Source organism: Trematomus bernacchii, unplaced genomic scaffold (assembly GCF_902827165.1).
Source record: "Trematomus bernacchii unplaced genomic scaffold, fTreBer1.1, whole genome shotgun sequence".
Classification (NCBI taxonomy): Eukaryota; Metazoa; Chordata; class Actinopteri; order Perciformes; family Nototheniidae; genus Trematomus; species Trematomus bernacchii.
In genome coordinates, this window is record NW_022987477.1 from 1,703,878 (window position 1) to 1,725,734 (window position 21,857).

The 21,857-nt window shown below is 39.9% G+C and overlaps 1 long non-coding RNA gene across 1 annotated transcript; it reads right to left on the minus strand.

Moving 5' to 3' along the window:
• Positions 1-19,881: 19,881 nt before the first annotated feature.
• On the minus strand, positions 19,882-20,735 carry LOC117497539. Its single transcript, XR_004557429.1, has 3 exons — positions 20,631-20,735; positions 20,183-20,234; positions 19,882-19,929 (listed from the first exon to the last, which is right to left on the minus strand). It is a non-coding gene; the product is annotated as an uncharacterized LOC117497539 (long non-coding RNA).
• Between the last annotated feature and the right edge of the window lie 1,122 nt (positions 20,736-21,857).

A 21,857-nucleotide genomic window follows, 5' to 3' on the forward strand; every position in this document is an offset into this window, starting at 1 on the left:
CCAAGTGTTTAATTCTGACCTCCCTCTTTCTCCAGATAAAAGAAAGTCGCAGAATGTGATGGAGAGGAAATGAAATTGAATGTGGCACCAAATAAAGAGATGACAGAAGCGCTGACTTCACAGCAACTCCAGCTTTTACATTAAACGTGTGTGTGTTGTATCAGTGGGAAATCATCAGCAGCCATCAGAGGCCGGTTCAAGAGATCCAGTGAAGAGTGTGCGAGGCGACAGATTAGAGGAGGTCACATCATGCTCATGAGAGTCATTACTATACATGATAGCCAAATAAACTAATTGCCGGTTTATTTACGAGACGGAGTGTCCTAAATCAAAAGGTTAATTACATCTGAGACAAAGTCCTTCACTGGAAATTGACCTTTAGATTTGCTGTTTCCTTTTCTCCGTTTCTTCAGCAGACACAAAAAAAAGGCCAGATCCAGATAGAGTTGCCTGCTTGTTTCTTGATAAGCTTCAGGCGCAGACCCTTGCCTATTACTTTGTTGTGTTTTCCCAGGAAGTGCCTGGCTGCATAATTAGCAAACATCATCAGACAAGACTTGGTGCCACCAAGGACTTTATTTTTCCTGAAGTTTCTGCGCCCCGAAGCTTTCCCCCAGCCACCAAAGAATGTTTGTTCTTCTTGAAATTAGATGGGTTTAATTGCTGTGGAACAACAGCAAAACACCCCTCCCCCACCGACACACACACACACACACACACACACACTCTCATACATAAAAAGTCTAAGATCAGGCTGGCTAATTATGCTAATAGCCAATTGTTCAAGCGTGGTGATATGTTTACTGAGGGAGTTGATGTGTTTCTTTTGCCTCGTCATAAGCAGCCTGTCTACGGGTCCTCTGTGAGATGGCTGCACCTGAAGGCAAGAGGACTGTGCCCTCATCCATCCTGCCTAACCCATTACCCTTGGACAGGGAAGAAGATAAATATTGTTGCAGATGCCTAACTCTCTGCAAATGAGATTTTTCAAGCCAGATTGATCAAGCCTTGGCGGGGTGTTTAAGGCTCCAAAACTTGGCCCTCGGCATGATAAAATGGCAGCACATGTTTCTGAATCACCCACCGCAGTGTTGTTGCCAAAGGGTTATGATGATATAGTCGACTGCTTTTTTCCTGTTGTGCATCATAGCCTTTGAGATTCTCATGTTCTGTTTCCACAAAATGTCTTACATTTTTGGATAGAGTAGTTATTGTTAATCTCTTTTTTGCAAAATGGGTTTTTGTTGCACATTTCTTGTTTATATGCCAGATGTGTCAGAAGTGTCTCTTGTACACATTTCTACACACAGTTTTTTATGTAAATAGTAGCATTAAGCACAATTATTACATTCCTAATTTATAGCAAACCTTACAGTCAAGAACAACTACTCTTTTTGAGCCTGTAGTGCACATATTCATAATAATAATAAATTACATTTGTATAGCGCCTTTCAAGGGACCCAAGGCCGCTTTACATGGTGAACAAAAGGGGCAAATAATAAAGTAAAAAATAAATAGCAGTAGTAGTAGGGACTGTGATGGGTTACGGTGTTATTGTTTAAAAAAATAGGATAATTTAAGTTAATTTTCTCCCAATATACTCCCATTTGTCCAGGCACATCTGTTTTGAAAGTGTCAATTACACAGATATCAAGATACACATGGAGTACGTATTCTCTCCAAATGGTTTCCCATCAGTTTCACAAACCCAAATCTTTATGAACGATTCGCAGCAGGCGGCCTCCGCTCACACCCAAAGACGCGGAGAAGGCATTGATGGGAAAAATTCATAGTGACCGCAGTAAAAGTGGTGTATGCGAACCTGTTGCTGCAGACTCTACGGCCTTAACGGCCCTCTGCGGAGCATCCCACGGCGAAGTGCCATATTTATGTTGGCAATATATGCAAAAGAATTAGGATCGTAAAATTCTATGGCCACACAAAAGCTCTTAAGGAACCGCTGTTTCTTAAAGGCCGACTTTATTTATGCAACTGCAGGCTGAAGTCAAGTCTTTTCTTACATTCAGGACAATATTTCCTTTCTTGTCCTGCTTCGTAGCCGTAAAGATTTATGACTTCTAAATATTGTTTCCCATCACAGCTGAGTAACACTCGTCTTTACCTGTTTTTGACACATGTCACACAAGCATGTGCAACGTGGCATGTCTTCTACAGGATGCAATGAGCTGAAAAACGTTCAGTCTTTATTCCTATGAATCACTCTTGGCCATTGTAGAACTTCACGTCAACGACTTTCATAATCGAGCAATGGAAAAAGATGTCCTCTGCATTTGAAAATGATCTCAATGCTCATTTTTCACCGGTTACTCTTCGGCCTTTTGACTGATTTGTGGCACTGATGACAACATTCACAACCAAATGAATCATATTTAGTCTCTTTAAGACGGCAAAGAGGCGCTTGGATATTCAAACACTTATATTTGAGCATGCATTTTTCTAAATGTCACTCATTTGAATAATTTGATTTGATTTATTTCAAATGTGTAAAACAATAATACAAACAAATTATAATAATAATGAAATGTAACATGAGAATTATTATACTATACAAACTTAAGCAGTGTCAAATTGATATGCAAAAATATTACTGATTCTAAATTATATATAAACAAATCTAAATCTACTTCATTACACATCCGAAAATAACATTACGGTTATTTTTCCAAGGGGGTTGTTTGTCTCTTCACTGACGGGAGGAATTACAGTAAAAAACTAAAACCAAGTGTCCAAGAATACTGTAACTCTAAACTAGAAACCCCCCCCCCCCATCCTCCCCATCCTCCCCAGATCCAGGGGCGGGCCCTAACAGCAGCAGCAGCGGGGGTCTCTCGTAAAGTAAACACAGAATTCAGGCTGAAGACTTTACCTGCCCTTTGAGCCTGCAGAGGAAATGCACACAGGAAAGGCTGCTTTAATGTTTTACCTCTTTGTCCTCCGACTTCTCTGTGGGTAGGGGAACCAATAACATAAAAAAGAACATTATAATGTGAAAAAGCCTTTAAATAAAATCACAAAATAAAACTTTAACACACTGGAGATGCAGCAGGATGGACACTGCATTAAAGATGTTGCCGTGTGTCTCCAGAAAGCTGACCTCTGACCCAGCATCTCCAAATCAACACTCTCCTCACACACTCCCCTCACACACTCCCCTCGCACACTCGTCTGAAACCAACAGGGAGCCTGGAGTTTCTGCAAATGAACGATCTGTCAGGAGGCTGTTTATATCCCCTCTCCCGCTCCTTTATTTAACACTCTCGCATTAAAAGGGAAGAGCTTTTTAATTAGCTATGGACTCTCCTATTTTAATCAACTCACAAGCGGAATCCAGCTGTGACAGTCTTGACAGGCGAAGACTGGTGACGTTCCGACTCCTGACTCACCCCCCCCCCCAAAAAAAAAAAAAGAAACTAGAGGAGAGGAGACAACTGAATTTACAATCTCGAGGAAAAACAGTTTAGCTGGGATAGATGCGTTCTGAATTAAAGTGTCTTCCACAGCAAGAGGAATGTTTGGAGTATTCCTTAAAGGGGCCCTATTCTGCTTTTTGGAGTTGTCCCTTCCCTGTACTGTGTTATATAGGTTTGTGGGTTAGTTACCTAGCGCTCCAACACATTGTACGTGATAGGCTAAGGGGCGGGACATCTCTAAGCGGTTGACCAATCACAACAGAGCTGGCCAGCTAACCAATCAGAGCAGACTGGGCTCTGGTTTCAGACAGAGGGTGAAAAGAGGTGCTGCAGCACAGGCAGTATGAGCTTTTTGAACATTAAAGCATGGAGACATGTCCCAGGAGAGACAAATATGAACCTGAAAATGAGATGAATATGTATTTTTTAATACAGACAACCAATCATGTTTTCTGTCTTTGCAGGAATGTAAAGTTCAGCCAATGCAAGATCACTCCTTGTTGATCAGGTACAAGAAGACCTGACAGAAGACACACTCTCCACTCTCATCCCATAATGCAACAACGCCTGTGAAAAACATTAGATTTTTCTGGACATTCTGCCAAAATGCAGCACACTGGATCAGCTTGCTGCATCCTTCACTTTGGCCGCTGACTCCCACTGAACCGCCTTTTATCCCCAGAGTGGCTTTAAGCTCTTAAGCAAAACACATCAACAGTACAAGTATAACAGAGAAGCTTGTTCCAGACATTTGATGTCGCTGCCAGGCAGCCAGTGGGATGCTTCCAATTTAATTTCCTCCATTCAAGATGCAGCTTTTATTTACATGACAAGACTGAACAGATTGCGTCGGCCTTGGAAAAGATAAATGAAAGAAGACACAAAAAAACAAACTTGGACAAATTAAAGTCGATATTTGCCAAACAATGTAATGCAATTAAAACGGAGAAAGCTGTCGAGGACGTAATGTGAGTCCACTCTCTTCAACCGTCAGTGGCTGTTTGATGTTTTATTACACATAGGAGAGCGTAGTGCTTCACTGTGATGTGCAATCTGCTCGCCTCTCATACTGTCATGCAAATACATTACTGAGGAGACGAGTCCCTCCACAGTACTCTCTGTGGACAACACTCATTAAACTAATTACACATTGAACCTAAACTGAGAGGAGCATAATGAGCTATGTGATATTCACAAACTTGTGCCATTGGGAGAAGGCCAATGGAAATGTGTGATGCCACCATAACACACCTGCCTGAAAAACACACACAGGGAAATGTGATCTTAAGAACAGTTTGAGTTGGAGGACTTTGGGTCCTGTGCTGCAGGAGGTGGACAGGCTGAAGTGTTCCTTTAAGTAAACTTTTCATGACCTGAACATAAAAACTTTGCAATTAAATGTAGCTTGTTGCTTTAATTTAATTAGGCTTAATATGTGTGTATATATGACTGTCCTTCCTGTGTCCGAGAGAAGTAAAGGTCAAAGGAAAGAGCCTAAAATACAGCCCATCCTGGATCACAATCAGAAAGCATTTACACACAATCATCTGGATGTAAACTCATCTGGATTGAGTACCTTGCATGCAACATTTGTGATAGGATTATCCCTAAAACCCAGATGAATATCAAAAGGTGGAGCCCACTCTAAACTACACAATCACAACTAAATATTCCATGACTCTGACACACGTTTTTGTCAACAATACAGCAAGCGATGAAACTCAGGAAACAATAACTGGCTTCCACAAATTGAAAATCGTCCATATAAAAACACACAAAATGCACAATGAGACCCGGGCAAGCAGGCTGTCATTCAGAGTTTGAATTCAGTGGCAAAAGGACATGCAGGCAATCTAGACCAATAGCATAATAATGTGTTGAAACATATTCATCAATGCTAGACCAGTCACCATGGGGTGGCACACACTGCGACTGCTAGTATGCATGAATCCAGGATTTAAAAAAAAGTAGAAACTCACTTAATGAACTCCACAATAAAGGTCGATTCGTAAAAGTGTCGCTTCATTTCTGGGGAGGTGCACGTCACGCCTAGTGTGCCAAATAAAATGGAGTGAAGGGACACTCATTTACATAATACTGATGTGCTCTGCTGATTCAACTCTGTGACACACACACACACACACACACACACACACACACACACACACACACACACACACACACACACACACACACACACACACACCACACACCACACACACACACACACACCACACACACCACACACACACACACACACACACACACACACACACACACACACACACACACCCACACACACACACACACACACAACACCACCACACACACACACACACACACACACACACACACACCACACCACACAGCACACAACACCACACACACACACACACACACACATCACAGCACACACGCACAACACCACACAGTCAATTACACCACACACACAGTCACACACACAAGCACATAGCACACACATACACACACACACACACACACACAATCACACACACACACACACACACACAATACATAGACCACATCACACGACCGCACACACACACCACACCACATCCACACACACACACACACACACAACACACAATCCCTCCCAGAATCCTTTGTCTTTCAGCTGATTCTGTTCAGGAAGCAGTCCTATATACCAGGGGAGGTGCCATGGGGACCACTGGGGTTCTTGTCTGCCAATACCTATGGCGGACAGTAATCTTCAGTTGCCAGATAACGTGAACACATCTTAAAGATAAGAACGAGGGTTGGCTGGCAAACTGTCCTTTTTGTCCTAACCATTCTACCTTAACCTCAGGAAAAACCTTCATGGATGTTGTGTCACATTAGATGTTAGGGATCATCTCCTTTCCTTTCCTCAAAGATGGCCCAGTGTATCCTTGAATAAAGGACCTTGTAAAGGAAGCATTGAAGCTACTTGACTATCACCTAGAGAACTCGTAACCGACAAACAGAGAAAGCTACACAATCTTCACGTTGTGGGAAACATTGATGCTAAAGGGCCAATTTGTTAAGAATGACAGGAAAACGTACAAACAAGGACTGCTGCATGGTACCGTATATATTTGCTGTATGTAGAAACTCGAAAACCTGATGAAAGATTATGAGAAACTTGTCCTTTTCTCGACCTTATTCGTTAGCCTCCATCTCCTTCATGTTTCCGTGTGCATTTTAGAATTAGGAAAGCATTTAATTCTTCGTGCACTCCATGCTACCTTCTCAGAAGCATGGAGAATTAATTCACTGCTACTTTTATACATTGCTAATAAATGTGCGCTGCTATGTTTATTACGCCTCACACTGGGGAGAGAGTATCACATTTGGCAGGACTGTTTGTTAAAATGTTTTATCTCCCCACAAACTCTCTAAATCGGTGGCTTTTTCCGAGCCACCCTGCTTGCTTTCGTTCCCCTTTTTATTTATTTTTCCTCCTCACTTCACTAAATGTATCCAGACTGGCTGATGGTGTGTGCTGGAAGTTTTCCATGCATCATAATTGTTTCGCTAATTTACTATGCTAATTGAGCAATTAATTCGGGAACAGGAGATTAGAAGGGGGCAAAAATACAGAAATAAATAAACAAGTAAAGCGTTGAGTGTAACCGCCGGGGCTAGCGTTTTGTGGCGACATTAGGGATGCAAACTGACTGAAATACTCCAGCATGTTTCCTCCCTTTGCCCAAGGCTAGCTGGTTGATGTGCTGCACAGAGTTAGCATCCCAACTTCTCACCATGGGACTTGCAAACACTCAGCCGCTAACTGCATGCTACAACACATCAATTGAACTCCAGTGGGGTGGTCAATCGTAATAGTTATCACTGTGTACACTTCCTGTGATTTAGCTGCCATTTTATTGCTGAGCACCTTAAACTGAGCGCTTAAAGGAGGTCATTTAAGTGTCGCTGTAATTTTAACAATCCCAGTTATGGAGGATTTCAAGAAGCAAGAGAAAGTCGTTTCAAAAGGGGAAACACTGCACAAAAATAAGAACTTGGGGGGTGGAAAATACGGCTGAAGCCTTTGTTCTACTGCTAAACAATTCTTAATAATATATAGTAATGGCAGTAACCTCGATACGACACATCCTTCAGGACAATGTGAGATATTGGTCGTCTCCGATTGTACTAAATCCATCATATGAAAATCACAATTTAAGTAAGTTTAACATAAAGAAATCCCTGCTTATTCTAACATAAAATAAATCCCACTACACTACAGGTGAGGTGAGACATAAGGTGTTTCTTGTGTCATTAAATGATCTTTTGCTGGATGGCAGTTTCTTTGTGTAATTCACAGTAGAAACCACAAGATGGCAGCCACCCAATTCACATCTTAAACTCAACTGTCTGGCAAATATTGACACATGAAAGATGGTTTTACTTGCATCAAATGTTCACAGTATTGGTGCCAAATCTTAATATGCAATGTAATATCCCAAGTTACCTTAAGTTATTATAGAACAGCATAGTTTGATATGAGAAATAATGCCTCAATTATTAACTTTATCGGGCTCTAAATAACAGCCGTTTTCAAAACATGCCAGAGACCAATATACAGGGGGAATAAGAACAATAAGAGATGGGGGATGTTAAAACTTGAGTAAAAAACGAGTTACAAGGAGAAATATTGACAAAACAGACGATAAAAGAGACTCTCATTCAGCTGTTAATTCATGCGTCCACCATGGGGCAGAGTTGAGACACGGGAAAGACTTCAAGGAGTAGAAGTGCTTCATCACTTCACCATCACATATCACTGTGTTGAGAAATCAGAAACCAAATTACACCAAAGTCATGTACACAAAATAAAGAACGGACCGTAAAACATTTTCCAAAAGTTGCTGAAACGTACGATCCACGCACACAAAGCAGGGCACATTGTGAGTATGGAAAGTTACAAATCTTATCAGTGAACTGCGAGCGGTGACTGGAAGTGATGCGTGTTCTCTAACGCTCCGTGTTTTTGATGGAGGAGTTTACATCCTCTTGTGGCATCACGTTAACAACCTGCTCTGACGCGCCTGTGTGAGAGTGCGCCTAATGGACGTAAAGCTTGTGAAAAATGGTGAGGTCCTTTCATGTGCCCGACTTTAAAGGCCTATAGGTGACGTAAGCAGGGTCCTCTTTATTGTCGTGTGCATGGCATTAGCAGATGGCCCCCATGGTATACATCATGGCTAACATACGACAGTGTCTTTTAAATATTTAGCCAAGCTTGGAAAATGTAATTATAAAATAGCACAATTGTAATTGGGACTGATTTAGACAGGAAGAGCACATTTATCAAGATGTGTGACGCTCTTTTTGACAATATAATATCAAGGAAATGGCATTTTATATGAAAGTTTAAGAGGAAAAGGAGAATGATTGACACTAGGTTGCACAAAGCTGTTTCTTTACCAATTCCTTCTTTTGTTTTTTCTTGATTCTGTTCATACTTAAAAAGGGCCCTATTATACTTATTGGGGTTTGCATGTAGTGTGTTTTTATGTTTGTGTGCATGTAAATGGGGCCTCAACTTTAACTAATTTTCTTTCCTAATTCCTCCCTCCCTGTATCCAAAGCTTTAACATATGAGAGGCCTCTAACCCTGTACAATATGTCTCCAAAGCCTCAGGATCACACATTTAAATTCACACCTAACTAACTTCTGCAAATCATCTACTAAAATGTGACACTCGTAGTCTTTCTTCTACTACATGGTAACCTATCTAAAGTATTCCTAGTACAGTACACACTGGTCAGGATCTTGTATGAGTCATCTCTTCTTCTTCTTCTTCTTCTTCTCTGAAATCTACAGTCATGAGAAGAAGAACAGTCCTCCATGTTCCCTTTGTACAAATCACATTGCATAACCTACATGGGAACCAGGCATGGGAAGCTGGCTCTCTCCAACAGGGTGAACCTTTGCAAACCACTGGCCTGGGATCAGCAACCTCACCGTGAATGGTTAACACATGATAACAAAACATCAGCTGCTGAGAGGAATATGGGAAGATGTCCCTCAAATGTCACTCTTACACAATTGTTGAGGGTTCCCTTAAAGTGCATTGCCCTTGGGATGTAACTTATGCTATAGATGATATGAAACAGATGTACAGGGACGGAAATGCCCCATGAGAGGAGGAATAACACGACGTGTGTTTAAGAGTTTCGCTGTTTTGGAAAATGTGAATATGACGGTAATGGAGTATGATGCACTTTTGTTATACTTACATCCATTTCTGTTGAACCGCAGCCTCATAAAAAGCAGATCATAAATAGTGACAATAATTGAGCAAACAAGAGTTATATAACAATATGAAATGGTGGGATATATATTCCTGAAAAAGTGCATGAAACTGTGCAAGATGTTACGAAATCAGCCGTTTTGGGAGGTATAACATTACTGGTTGGAACTGGAAACGCGCAAATCCATGGCATGAAAACGGAGAAAAAGATTGTCTTTCTCCCGAGCTGCGACTTCAGATATTAATAACACATTATATGGGGAAAAACATAACTCATTCCACGTGCATTTTCTAAATCAGTATGGTTTCTTCAGTTGATTTATGATGCACAATACACAGCCAAGCTCCAGACGAAAACAATACTTGTGTTAATTCACGCTGTAATCTGTGCCCTTTCTCTCCACTCTCTGCCTTGTTATAGCTTCTAATGTGTCTGACTCATTGCAAACGATCATTATTAGCGCTGTTGTCCCTTTTGTGATGCAATTAAGCAGGGCGACGGAGACAAAAGGCTAATGAGCAGCGTCTGTGGAGCGGTCGGTCGGCGACACTATAAACCCTGTTATGAGTGAGAAAAGGTGTGTGTGTGTGTGTGTGTGTGTGAGGATCAGAGCACATGCACTTGGGGATTGATGTACCGCGGTATCTCATGTCCAAATCTAGATGGCCCTTTTAATCCAATGAAAAAGGAGAAGTGTGCTGTAACTCTGTTAGAAGTGGGTAATGCAGCAGGGGAAATGGAGCAGGGGCCAGATCCGCAGGCCTCCTCCACGATCAGTGTAACAGCTAACCTGATTTTCAGTGTGCATCGCTCGTAGACCAATATCTGCCTGCATCACCCCCAGCCCATCGGGAGGGATTCAATAAACATGATGGACACTTCTCTGAGAACCTGTTCACCGTGACGTGTGTTTACAAGGTGCTCGTGTGTGTGTCATAATAACATCAGATTTTACATTCTGAAGGTGAGACCCTCGAACAAAAGTTTTCATGTACAGTGGTGAAGTAACTCAAGTGCTGTAAGTGCAATTTTGAGGTACTTTATTTGAGTATTTCAATGTTTTTCTACCTCTACTCCACTACAATTCAGAGGTAAATGGTGTACTTTCCCTCCACTACATGTATTTATCACCTTTAGTTACTTCACAGATGTGGATGAATGATGTGAAATATAATCACGTGTTAAATCAGACTTTAGTTCCACCTGGAGTAAATCCACAAGCTACCCTGCAGTATACAAAGTCATTCAAACTAGCTGCACCTTTACCAGCTTTGAGAACACTTTCATGATCAATCATTATAAAACATATCATATATATTATTCTGAAATGGACCAATCTGCACAATGACTACTTTTACTGTCGCTACTTTCACTATATTTTGATGAGAATACTTTTCTACTTTTACTTGAGGAACATTTTGAATGCAGGACTTTTACTGTAACAGAGTATTCCTACACTCTGGTACTTCTACTTTTACTCAAGAACAAGATCTGAGTACTTCTACTTTTACTCAAGTACATGATCTAAGTACTTCTATAACTCAAGTACAAGATCTGAGTACTTCTACTTTAACTCAAGTACAAGATCTGAGTACTTCTACTTTTACTCAAGTACAAGATCTGAGTACTTCTACTTTTACTCAAGTACAAGATCTGAGTACTTCTACTTTTACTCAAGTACAAGATCTAAGTACTTCTATAACTCAAGTACAAGATCTGAGTACTTCTATAACTCAAGTACAAGATCTGAGTACTTCTACTTTTACTCAAGTACAAGATCTGAGTACTTCTACTTTTACTCAAGTACAAGATCTGAGTACTTCTACTTTTACTCAAGTACAAGATCTGAGTACTTCTATTTACTCAAGTACAAAGATCTGAAGTACTTCTAACTTAACTCAAGTAACAAGCTCTGAAGTACTTCTACGTATAACTCAAGTACAAGATCTGAAGTACTTCTAACTTAACTCAAGTACAAGATCCTGAGTACTTCTACTTAACTCAAGTACAAGATCTGAGTAATTCTACTTAACTCAAAGTAAATGATCTGAGTACTTTCTACTTTTAAACTCAAAGTACAAGATCTGAAGTACTTCTACTTAAACTCAAGTACATGATCGGAGTACTTCTACTTTAACTCAAGTACAATGATTCTGAGTACTTCTACTTTAACGCAAGTACAATGATCTCGTAAGTGACTTTTAACTTTAAACTCAGTACAAGATCTGAGTACTTCTACTTTACTCAAGGAACAATGATCTTGAGTACTTCTACTTAACTCAAGTACATGATCTGAGTTACTTCTACTACTTTAACTCAAGTACAAGATCTGAGTAACTTCTACTTTAACTCAAGTACAAGATCTGAGTACGTCTACTTTAACTCAAGTACAAGATCCTGAGTACTTCTACTTAACTCAAGTACAAGATCTGAGTACTTCTACTTTAACTCGAGTACAAGATCTGAGTACTTCTACTTTTACTCAAGTACAAGATCTGAGTACTTCTACTTTTACTCAAGTACAAGATCTGAGTACTTCTACTTTTACTCAAGTACAAGATCTGAGTACTTCTACTTTTACTCAAGTACAAGATCTGAGTACTTCTACTTTTACTCAAGTACAAGATCTGAGTACTTCTACTTTTACTCAAGTACAAGATCTGAGTACTTCTACTTTACTCAAGTACAATCTGAGTACTTTACTTTTACTCAAGTACAAGATCTGAGTACAATATCTGAGTAACTCTACTGGTATAACTCAAGTACATGATCTGAGTACTTCTACTTTAACTCAAGTACAAGATCTGAGTACTTTCTACTTTAACTCAAGTACAAGATCTGAGTACTTCTACTTTAACTCAAGTACAAGATCTGAGTACTTCTCTAGCTTATAAAAAACTCAAGTACAAGATCTGAGTACTTCTACTTTAACTCAAGTACAAGATCTGAGTACTTCTACTTTTACTCAAGTACAAGATCTGAGTACTTCTACTTTAACTCAAGTACAAGATCTGAGTACTTCTACTTTAACTCAAGTACAAGATCTAAGTACTTCTATAACTCAAGTACAAGATCTAAGTACTTCTATAACTCAAGTACAAGATCTGAGTACTTCTACTTGTACTTAGTATTCCTACACTGTGGTACTCTGCATGTACAAAGCTTTTAAACATGAAGTACAGATTGTGTGTACGAGCAGATCAAGAGAAACAGAGGAGGTTGTAAACTATGAGAATGAGACGAGCGCTTTCCTTCAGGTATAATGAAGAGCGACACGGTATCCATCCGCGGTTTGGCGTACTCTAAGTAAATGACGCAGAGTAAGCCAAACAACTTCATCAATCAGTATCACTGCCATCAGTAAGTGATGCTTTTCAAATAACCAGGATGAGAGAAGGAGTTCAAGCTCTGCAGAGAAGTTTGGAAGGAATACAGATTCAACAGCGTCCTCATTACTGCTGCATCTGATCTGTCAGAGATGGGTAACGTGTGTATTTATATATTTATATTCTGCTCAGAGACGAGTCTAAGTCCATATCCATAGCAAAGTCGGTATGTTATTTCAATCAGAAATGCAATAATTCATCTTTTGAAGTGAAAATCTGGATTTACTGTACTTCAGTTTGCACTTTTGTAATATTTTTCTTAGCTCTAGAGAATATCTCGTACCAAAGATGAATCATTATTAAAGAAAACAGCAACATTTGACTGTAGTATTTCCCCAATGGGAGGCTATCAGTAGCATATTGTTAAGTGTGTAAAATGCACATTTGGGAATATTTTGGATCGCAAAGCAACATGTGCCGATAGTAAATAATCACTACGATACGTATAATGATGTCAGTGTGGAATAGACAGGAGAGGCAGTATGAGATGAATAAAAAGCTTTTTGATCATTAAAGCATGGAAACGTGTCACAGTAGAGACACTAAATACTGATATTAAGCCTTGAACATTTGCAGAATATGTCCTTTTTAAGTGAACATTTTTTAATCAATGTTGCCGAGATGAAAACAAATCTGTCCAGGTGTTAAAAGCTTTAATTTCAATCACACATAATGCTCCTAAAATGTGTCTAGACCTCTGTTTCCTACCATCACTGCGCAGGAACATTTTGAATTACCTATTAAGCCATATTGATCCCATGTGTTTTCAGATAAAACTTAATGAACCTGTAATCCAATAAGATCTGATAATCACATTACTTTCATGTTAAATCAATTAAAGCAAAGTGCAACAACCATTTAAGGATATCTTCTTGATGAAATCATTATTTATGTTATATTAAAAAATATATATATATATATGTTTTGTCCAACAACAGTTCAACACCTGAGTACATTCAGTGTACGACATAATACAGGGACAATTAGAACTACAGACTTTAACTTGAAAGATGACTTAGATATTATAATTGCATATCACAATCACTTTAATGGATCCATTGGCTCATTATCTCTAGACATTTCTGCACCCTATTTACAAAATGAAAGCCTTGCCACCTGTTGACTACATATGAAGCTATTTGTATCCGCCTGTGCACACGTGTGTTTAGTTTGGACGTGGTTTTGAGGACAATCTAGGGTTGCATTCAGGGTGTTGATGTGGACAACAGCCGTCCGACCACTTCTCCAGTTCCTCCCGCTCCACTCCTCAGTGATTAATTAGGAGAGCGAGAGGAATTAGTCTATCAGCAGGCCCGAGGGAGAGGATGAAAATATTTACAAAGCTCCCAGGAAGGGTTTTCATTAGGAGTCGCTTCGTGCCGACACAGAGTGGGAGAGCTCCGAAAGTTGACCCTTAATGTCAAGTCATGTAGCCGAGTTAAATGCCTTAATGTGGTGACAATAAAATGCTTATTCACAAAATTAGCAGGATTACAGTGTCAGTAAAAACATCATATAGTGTTTGTTGTAAAAGGATCAGATGTTATCTCTTCTCTGTGAGCTGTACTGTTCTGTAGGATAATACTTTCAGTGTGAGTCTATACTTCTACTGCCTGAATCTGCTTCATGGTTTTCACTTTCTTTGCTTCATTGGTTCTGTTTTTAATTCATCAGGTGAACCTATATGTTCATAAAATAGTGTGTGTGAGCTTAACTGTGTGTGTTAAACTCAAACGGAGCATTTTCTGTCAGCTCAGATTTCATTTCTGCTTTTTTAAACTGTAGTATGTGCTCAAGTGTTTCATTGTTGGTGTATATGCTGAATATGCTTCATGAAAGGCAGGTTTCCCTATCAATAAAACCATTTCTGATCCTAAATGTCTTCTTTTCTAAGGTCACATTGTTCTGTTGTCTTACATAATACACAAAACACATCTCCATTTTGTCTCTATTTGCATGTTAGATATTGAGGTACAGCCCCAGTGAAGCGGTGCGCGTCAGTCTGTAATGTTTCTCTCTTTGCTGTGCGTTGATTGGCATGAGATTCCCCGCTGCTGTGTTATTTCCTCCAGCTCTCCTCCTCCACTCCAGCTCTCTCAGCGGGGGGGATCTGACCTCAGTGAGAGCACCCATGGGGCCGCTGAATGCCTCTGTGATTATCAGGGGGGGGGGAAATAAAAAACTACATGCATGTTATGACCAATTTTGGAGGCCTTGGACTCCCTTACATGAAAATGGTATGAAAATATTGAAGCACACCATTCGATTTTTGACTCTTATTAGCTATACCAAAACTATTTAGACGGATAACACTACAGCCAACAAACCAATCACAAATTGAAAGTAAAACACTGCTCTTACTTTCGCAATATGCTATTAAATCATTGTGTATTGAACATTTGGAAATATGTTTGTTGTTGCCAGGGAAAACATGCCAGGTCACTTCATGGGAATTCCTTGACTTAGTTTATTGAATTGGAGTGAGGAAATACAATATGCTCAGCAATTAAGTGGCTTTACTTTTACGTCAGATAATGAGCCTTTAGGTTTAAGATCAACATTGTTCTCTTTCATTTTCCTTTCTCCGATAACCCATCCTACATTCTGGGACATTTTCATTCATTAAAATGCAATTAGGGGCGACCAGCTCCCCCTCACATTATGTAAAACAGACTTTAGTTGTGTGTAAGTGGCAGTATAAAGCCAAGCAATATCAGAGGTGCGTGTGTGCAATAATAAAGTAGTCTCTGTGTTTATAGCTGTTTCTAGGAACAGAAACACTCAGTCAGACGTAAGGAATCGTACAAACGAGATTAACAGCGTACATTTTTGATGGTCTCTCCCTCGTGAGTAAAGTGTGGGAGGAGGCGAATACAGGATTAATATGAATCTCTCTTTCTCTCCAGAGACTCGTGTTCCCTGTGTTACGCTACCAAACGAAATCCCTGAACGATGCACTCATATTCCTCCTGAAATGATCCCGTGCACTCATATTCCTCCTGAAATGATCCCGTGCACTCGTATTCCTCCTGAAATGATCCCGTGCACTCGTATTCCTCCTGAAATGATCCCGTGCACTCATATTCCTCCTGAAATGATCCCGTGCACTCATATTCCAATGCACTTGGAAACACGTCACATTACAGAAGCTGGAAATGCTCCAGCTGTCATTTCTGTGTCTCCAAGTTTCCATATACAGAAAACAGGACTGAGAACAACATATTAAACCAGCTCCTCCTCTCCTGGGATTATGATCTGATTACAAGCCCTCGGTGCCATCATCCATCGTTTAAAAACAGTGCCAGGACAAACTCGCAAGGCCACCACGGCAGAAAATGCTGGGAATGGGCATTAAACGTTTTGGGGAATCCAGTATATGCAGACACACCAGGGAATCCAACTGACGAGTGTTCAATCAAAAACAGATCATTTTGATATGATTGACACATGACTAATCTCACAAAATGCTTTTTTAATGTGCCTGTTCTGCAAATCAGAGTAACAGGACTTATGGGCGGACAGGAGACGAGTCATGTTGGCTGGAACCAAAGTTGTTGACCTGTTGCTTGCTTTGGGTCAAGTGAACTCAGCGTCCCAGAATATGCAGCAAACGGTCACAAACCGAGAGGCAGAGGACTGAAATATGCAACTTAAGGCCATTATAAACTGTTGTTTACACTTTGTCTGCAGTAGAGTTCAGCTGCAAGACAGTATGTTCTCGTAAAAGGTTATAGCATCCATTTACTGACTCACGTCTCTTATAACTCACAAGGGGTAGACTTCAAGAGGAAAATATAGCATTTGCAGAGTTTATTGCTGCAAAGAGTATTATAGCAGAAGATGTTGAATCATAATCTTTCCTTTTAGGGCGATATTCACATATGGCCTCTTGTGCATTTGTGGTTTTCCTAAGCTTCCCATGCTGTCCTCTACCAGGTCCTCTGACTGACTGGCCGCTTGGAGATGTACCCCCCCATTAGCCTATCACGCACATAGTGATGTCACTCTGTTCCTGAAGTAAACAGAGGAGTCCAGTGGAGAGAAACTCCCTCTGGAACACGGGGATGTTAGCCTTTGCAGACCATTTACATGCACTCAAATCTATATAATGCACTACAGGAGAAGGAAAACCCTAAAAAGCAAAAAAGGTCTTCTTTAAAACTACAAACACTGAGTCACGCTTGAGCCTTACTTGTTTGATCCTACACACGTATTTATTTAATATATCCATTTTGATATTGTTTAAGTAATACAGTTCACCAAGATTTGTTTTGAAAGCATTATACACTGCGGCAATTAAATTAAAGCCTGTTTATTTGTGATGAGGGTAAAATCAAATCAAACTTTATTTGTATAGCCCAATATTGCCAACATTGTATATGATGGAGTTACAGCAAAATGAGAAGACAAGATAGTGTGTGGAATACAAATAGAAATATAAGAAAACTAAAACAAAAGACGCTAAAAATACCTAAAACATTCAAATTAATTACCATAAAAATAAAATAAAAACCATAAAATACCAGCTCTAACCGAAGGCAAAACCATTCTCTCCAAACACATCCGTCGAAGACTCATATGTTTGTTACTGCAGAGATGAGGACATGACACAGCCAGAGTGGTGCGAGTCACCCTCTTCTCGGGTGTTTATACGGTGTGAGGCCCCCGGGTTATTGAATCAGCCGGAGAGCAACAACATGGAGAAGGAACAGGAAGTGGGTACGAGATACTGTACAAGACGCCTTGGGTATATTGGAGGCAACGTAGAAAACACAACTTAGATGGGATTTAATTGATGTTACTATTTGTATTATTGCATTTAATTGGGGTTAACTTGTTTCCCTTCCTGGTTGCGGCTCTTTTTTTAAAGACAGAGGGTCATGGGTGAGAAAGAAAACTCAATGCTGTTCACATGCTGTTTACATAAGGAAAGCCTGTCTTGGGATAAGAACAGGTTCCAGACCCCGTGTGTGTGCGTGTGCGTGTGCGTGTGAAACTGTCTTTTTCACAAGAACAAAACAATGCAGCCGTACGCACAAAGAATTTACTTGACATTTAATGGAGAATGACACCGCAAGAGCAGTAAAATGCATTTGACTTAACAGACCTATACTGACGCCGCGCTGCTACCACACAAGACACTATTAGAATAAAACAACATTAGACACATTTATTTGTTTACGCTCTTGTAATCTCTGTCGGATTTTCATGACAAACATCTTTAATACACAGACTAAACCGTCACAGCAACATATTTACTGACTTGCTTGGAGGCAGCATTACCTCTTCCTCTGTTATCTCGTCTATAAAACTCCTTCGGCTGAACCGTAAGAAAAGCAAAATGGGTCTATATGACAGCTAACTGTTTTATTAAATTAAAATGCATCCAGATAAACCTCATAGGACTGGAAGGAAGTACAAATGACTCCTTCTACCCTCCAAAGATCTAATAAAAGAGAATCAAAATATTCATGGGAGAGGTTACACTAAAGGAAAAGCCTCCCTCAGCATCCCCCTCAGTATTTTCCCATCCCTCTCTGTGTGTCGATGTAAAAAGGCAACCTTGGGCTCAGACCTAAACAATGTGACTCTTAGGAGGCTCGTTGCAGGCCTTCCCACAACTTTCCTCCCCGAACTCTCGGACGCTTCCTGTTTGTACAAAAGACTTTGTTGTCTTTGCCATATCTGCTCTGTTAGCTCCTATCAAGAGGAGTGTGGCGGCTACATAAGTTTACATCTTGACAGTCACCCTGTGGGTCACTGATTTCCGTGACGATAAGCAGGAATTGAAGGGCAAAGGTCAATCCAAAACCAGTGTGCTTACAGGTTGTGCTACACGTATTCCTGACTACTTCCACAAACAGTTTATGTGAGAGAAAAAACACGCCTTTGTCCTGCCACACTCTAGTTTTTTGAGTCAGGCTGGCAACCACGATAACAAGGCAGGTCAATTCAGTGTGAGGGATGCAGTAAATATTTTCAGAGCCTTGACGGCAGGGTTGGAGCTAGAGCTGTCCATGACACCTACGCAGCACACTGAGAAAATAAAAAGCTTGTTAAAGTCACATTGGGCGGGTCCCTGCGGGGCCATCTGAGGTGATGGATGTACGCTGGGTGTTTGGGACTGTCAGGAGACAAAGGAATAAGTCCTGTATGTTTGTTATGTCTCCATAAAGCGTGAGAGTCCATTCATTTTCACATGTTATATTATTTAACATCCCACACCATATGTATATCAGTAATAGTATTTGCAACTGAACCACTATGCTACCCTTAATTAAAATAAATCTTTACTACGAGGCTCATATACTGCATATATGTATTCTAACATCATTGTATAATAAATGCAATATTTAAGCATAGCCATTTTATTTAATTAGGCGCCTAATTAAATTGATAAATGTTTTCATAAACATACAGTTCAGCAGGGTTGGTTGGTATACTGTATTATGTATTAAATAGCAAGTCCCTGGTTACATCCTAAATACAATCCTCCCTACAGCAAGAGGATATTGCCAATATCCAAATACCAAAAAGTAAACACAAGATGATTCATATTTTACAAATATGCAAAATCATCACAATTATCATGCAAATATACCTAATAGATCAGCCACATCTAAATATTATAGCATTCCACAACTTCCAAACACTGCATGTCATCAAGAGCTAAGGCCACTAACACATCTGACAGGAAGCAACCGAGAGCCTGTCAGCCAAACATAAACAGCTTAAATGACATGTAAGCACAAAAAGCTAGCTCCTACCTTAATGTAGCTTCGCGGGGATACACACAGACATGAAGAAGTTCAATGGCCCTGAAGCAGCAGTTATTTTCTTGTGAAGACGTCCTGAAGCAACGGAAAGACGACGGTTAGTAAACGTTAGCCATGAGATGCTTCATTAGCATTAGCATTAAGTGTTGTGGCAGTTTGGAGTTAGCTTCATTGCTCCACATTGTTTTTATTGACCACATTATTGTGAAAAGGGAGATTTTCAATATATAAACATAAACTGTATGGTTAAATTATGTTACGGCAAAAAAAATGCACCTTTTAACTTGTTAGAGCCAGTATTCTTGTTTATAAAAAAGGGCCACCTCACCGTGATTTCTGTAGTCAAGTACGTAAAGACTACAATTCCCACGGCGCCTCCTCTAAAGAGACAGAGATGGGCAAACTGTCAGAAAGAAGCCCTCGAGGCACAGTTTTTAACCGTTAAATTACCATGAAGTTACCTTTAAATGACCGTGAAGTTACCTTTAAAGCTACGGAAGCGTATACTTAGAAAGAAAGAAAGACTAACTAAGTTGTTTATTATTCTATTTGAGTTTTGCCTCTTTTGTTTGATTTATTTTGATTATTGTAAAGGCCTGTTTTCTTTGAATGTGTAAAAGGTCTATTTTATTTTCAGGAAACGCAAACACACGTAAGTGGCTTGGATAGAAAGCAAGGAAGGAAGCCACGACATAACTAATGTAGTAATGCTAGTAGTAAGCTAGCTTGACTGCATTATTTTCAACGTATCTTTTCAAATTAGCATCATTGCTCACCTAGCCCCGGTTTGTGCCTCTCGTGTAGTATCTTTACATTCTTATCAGACAGTCAAAAACCTCAGTAATACCCTAAAAGGTAAAGTTGGACTGCTAACATTTTTGTCCTGTCAAACACAGGTGTATCTAATGTCGTTAATTACTGCATTTCATTACAGTGATTGCTGGAACATAATGGTTTGTAATGTAATCAGTTCCACCTGTGAGTTTCCTGCTATGACAAGAACAAATGTCTGCTGTTGGGAAATAATTCATTTGGGAGAAATGAAGCAATGTTTTGTTTTGTATTAGACATAAAACATGTACAAGATTGACATATTGTAGAGGAAAGACTGATGCTCATTAAAACAACATGTCAGCCTGTCTAGCTCTGCAGGTCACTGTCTTTTTACATTTGTGTCTTCTTATGTAAGAAGTTTGGCAACTTGCATTTCAAACAGTTACTAATGAATAACATGTGGGGAAGGAATACATGCATATCATGTTCTTGATCATTTGTTTTAATGAAGTTGGCCCCTAGTTAAAAAATGCACATGTGGATTTTGATGTGAACCACACAGCGACATGTTGTTTATACATGTATAAGATATGACTCTCAATCAATACAGGTGAGCAGTTTACAGTCAAAGCTCAGTCATCAGACCTCACAGAGTATTGTCTTTCTTCAGCAGGTGGCTGTGTGATGGTGTGGCATTTAAGTGCCTGTTTTGCTGTGGTGTAAAAGGTCCGACGTTCCCTGCAGTGTTCTGTGCTGCCAGTAATTACCCCGCTCATCAATTCATTCTAACACAGCTTAAGTGCTAACAGCTTATCTTGTTAGAGTGATTTGATTAGAAGAAGCATTGCCCACTATCACATCTCCAGGGAATTAACACTTGAGATAAAGCCTTGTACTATTTCTCCTAACTCACCCAGAAATGATGTATTAGCCAATACAGTATTCTGGCTGTATTCCTTGGATTTGTACTACAGTTGCATAAGATTCCTAAGTATTGCATAACACTAAGAATGATCTTTTTTTATGTGTTTTGAATTTATTGCCAGGACATAAAGTTTTACTCTGTAAACTCGCCGACCGCAACCTGAATTAAACGCCACCCGTCCATTCTAAAAAGCTCCCATAGGAAAACTTTATTTCCCATCTGCAGATCTCCATTTTAAAATAATCAACATCTGCTTTAGCTTATTCTCGAGGAGTGTAAATCAACGTTGTAGTGCGGGGTGTTG